Genomic DNA, 3930 nt, shown 5'->3' with positions numbered 1-3930 from the left:
ACGTGAACGACCTACCTTAAGTACCATTTTTCTTATTTGATTAGTAAAAAATAAAAAATCTCTACGTCTTAAAGTTTAAGCAGTCCTTGGCGTCCATGGCATCCATGGACACGTGAACTTTCACTTTTCACTAAATGCTGAATAAAATAGTATCTATGATGCAGCACCGACACTTGTACGTGTTGGTGTTTTATTTATGCATATATTTTTTTTAGATTTTCTTTCTAATAAAGATTGGGTTTTGTTTTTTTTCTTTTTTTCATTAAGGGTTGGGTTTTTCTTTTCTAATTAGGATTTTTTTAGTTTTACATTTTCCTTTCAAATTAAGAGTGTATTTTAGTCTATATAAAGGATACACACTGACACAGCACGCACTAAGAATAAAATAAAATAAAAAAATTGACGTCTCACCAATTGAATAAATTTGATGTCTCACCAGGAACGTAGAGTCTCACTACATAAAAGAATAATCACAGCTCTCAAAGCACAAAATAAGTATTTATTTCTTAATCATCGACTGTCAAATACAATTGAAACTTATGCTTAAATAAACTAAAACACTCAACCCTAACACTAATGTGACTAACTTTTGGGCCAAGCCCATTACTAAATACGAAATGTTAAACCATAAATTAAATATTAAATATGATCACAAAATAAGACCGACTCTAAAATAATATTTTTTCTTCATTCTGCATCATTCTCCCCTTCTTCGAAAAAAACTCGTCCTCAAGTTTAGAAGGTGAAACACACGAACACAATAGATAAATTGAATCTCACAATTTTCCTAGTGTGACCGCAACAAAATCTCTCCATTATAGTCTGTCATGCTTTGGATCTACTTCTCTTTATACACTAGGTTGATGATGAGTGGGGCGACAGACTTTCAAGCCAAAGAAAACTCACGAATACAATAGACAAATTGAATTTCCCAATTTTCCATTGTGACCACAACAGATTCTCACCATTGCGGGTGGGTTGTTCGGTGGTGCTTTGAGTCTACTGCTCCTTATGCTCAGCCACTACACTTGGAGACACAAAAAACCCAAAGAAAGTTAGCAAAACATGCTAGACCCTTTCTTTTTTTTCCCTATATATATATTTTATGGATAAGAAATTTCATTCAAAGCTAACAAAACCAAACTACAAAGAGATCCCAAATACAAGCCTTTTCAAAAGGCCAACAGCTTAGCCACGTAGGGCCTCAAACATACTCCAAGCAAACCAATTGCATAAACAACATACAATTTAGCAAGCCAGCACTACCAAAAGAAGTCCAAAAATGGACTGTTCTAAAGAGAACAACAAAACCAAACCAAGCCTACAGAAAACAACCACGCAGGGCCTAAAAAACCAAACAACAAACCAAACCATCTGCAGAAACAGAAAATAGAATGCAAACTACACAACCCCAAGCAGTACTAAAAAACCTCTCCAAAAGAGAGGCCAGCCTACAATAAGAAGAGCAAGGCAGAAAAAACCAGAAGCCTGCAAAGAGAACTACAACAGCAAGTCAGCAGGCATATTCCTCAAGGATGCTAAAACCAACAAATCACATCCTGCAGAAACAGTTCATATCAACAAATCTGCAGGTAGATTCCATAAAGACACTAGGAGAAGATTCTCTCTAGTCTTAGGAAAGTTACCCTTCCCAATTATCCTAGCTCTTACTTCCCAAAGAATTCTTATCAGCAGCTGATCTTCAGTAAGTGGATGCCCAGAATGCTTAATTTCATTTCTAGCGCGCCAAAGATGATAGACAACAGATCCTAACACCAGTCGGCATAGAAGACCTTTCAGATTTTTACTCCCCCAATGATTGATTCCCACTTGAATAATCTCATCCCATTTCACAGAAATAATATTCACACTGCATCTACCCATAAAGAACTTCCAGATGCGATAACAAAAACTGCATTCAAAGAAGAGATGCTCTCTACTTTCAGTCTGATTGTGGCAGAACAGACACTTACAATCTCCTTTATATCCCATCTTCAGCAAACGATCCCCTGTTAAAAGTCTATCCTGCATAACAAGCCATAAAATGAATGCTTGTTTAGGTATGGCTAAAGGGAACCACACCAGTTTCCACCAAGCAATCTCTCCACTTTCTTCCTTCTAAGAATCTGCCAAGTTTCTGAGCTAACATAGCAGCCTTTCTTAGAAGCAGTCCAAAAAACTTTATCATGCAGTCCTAAACTTACTTCAGGAAGCCTAGACTGAATCTCAACTAAGGCCTCATACCTAGCTGGTTTCCAAAACCAGTCTCCATTAAGAATGACAGTGGAAAGCTTGGCCTCCACACTGCAATGTGCATCATAGACTACCCTCTGACCAAAAGTCTCCAGAAGAATACCAGAAGGGTGCCAATGGTCCAGCCACATAAGAATATTCTCCCCATTTCCTACTTCAAACTTTAAAATTTTTTTAGCAACATCCCTCAGCTGTAATATTTTTCTCCAACTCCAAGAGCAGGATTGTGGGATACCAACACTCCAAAAGCTCTTTCTTTTTAGAAGGTTTTCCCTCACCCAAGCTACCCAAATAGAAAATAAACCGAGGCTCCTCACTTTTATTAATCCAAGTATAATAGCAGCCACTAAAATTGATATCCATGACCTCCAAATCATTTAAGCACTGCCTAAACTCAACTTCATAGGAGTTCAACTTATCTGACCCCCATTTTTCTTCTACTGATCTAACCACATTAAAATCGCCACATATCATCCAAGGATTACTAGCTACTCTAACTTTCATAGAAGCTAGATTAGCCCACAACGACTTCCTTACCACGCCATTATTATCCCCATATATAAAAGAATGATACCAACAAAGATTCTTCTTAAGAGAATTAATGACACAATTGATACTTTGTGCACTTTTGTCAATAACAGTCACAACAAAATCTGACTTCTTCCAGCAAATCCAAATTCAAATCCAAATCCTCCCCAACATATGCTGATCATAGTTAAATTCAAAGCCCCAATCAAGAACAATACAGGATCTGATTTTATCAGCTTTATGCAATTTAACTCTAGTTTCAATTAAACACATTAACCCAATCTTATGGATCTTAATCATTCTCCTCACCTCTTGCTGTTTAGAGGGGTGATTCAAACCCCTCACATTCCAAATCAGACAGTTCATATAGTAGGAGAAAAACATCTCATCAAACCTCCTCCTCTTCCCCCATTTTTCCTTTCCCTTTAGCTAGCAAGATATTTTCACTCTCTTCATTCAAAGCATGTTCAATCACTTTTTGAATAGAATGAGAAAAAGTACCTGAATCCTTCACCAACCCTGATTCAAAACTACCATCAGCCCTAGCCAACAAATGAAAGGAGTTGGTCCAATGCCTCTGGCTATCACGAAGAATAGGTTTAGACATAGGTGTTCTTCTAACGCTTCTCACCTCATTTCACTGATCTTTAGCAACAGATCCAGAGTCACAATCCTTATCTCATTTGCCTTATTAGTAATAGAGACCTTTTGTGTAGGCAATTCCTTTTGTATTGGTTCAGATCTCTTAGGAACCCAAACCTGCTTCTCAATCTTAGTGCAAGCATAGGTTAAGTGACCAAAAGAATTGCACTTCTTACACTTAAGAGGAAGCCAAGGGTATTCAACACCAACTACCACTCTTTCCCCATTAGCGCCCACTACTTCAATCTCCTTAGGAAACTTAGAATCGACATTCACCTCAACCAATACCCTAGCAAATCCTATTCGAAGTTGTTCCTCAGTAACAGAATCAGCACAAAGTGGTTTGCCAACACCACTAGCCACATAACTCAAACAAGTTGAATTCCAAAATTCAATTGGGAGATTATGAAGCTTTATCCAAACAGGCACAATGGATAATGAAATCTTAAGGAGCTGCATACCTGGAGTCCATTTTCTCAATATCAGAGGTTTATTTGCTATATGCCA

This window comes from Corylus avellana, chromosome ca4 (genome assembly GCF_901000735.1).
Source record: "Corylus avellana chromosome ca4, CavTom2PMs-1.0".
Classification (NCBI taxonomy): domain Eukaryota; kingdom Viridiplantae; phylum Streptophyta; class Magnoliopsida; order Fagales; family Betulaceae; genus Corylus; species Corylus avellana.
Note: the sequence above shows the minus strand (reverse complement) of the source record.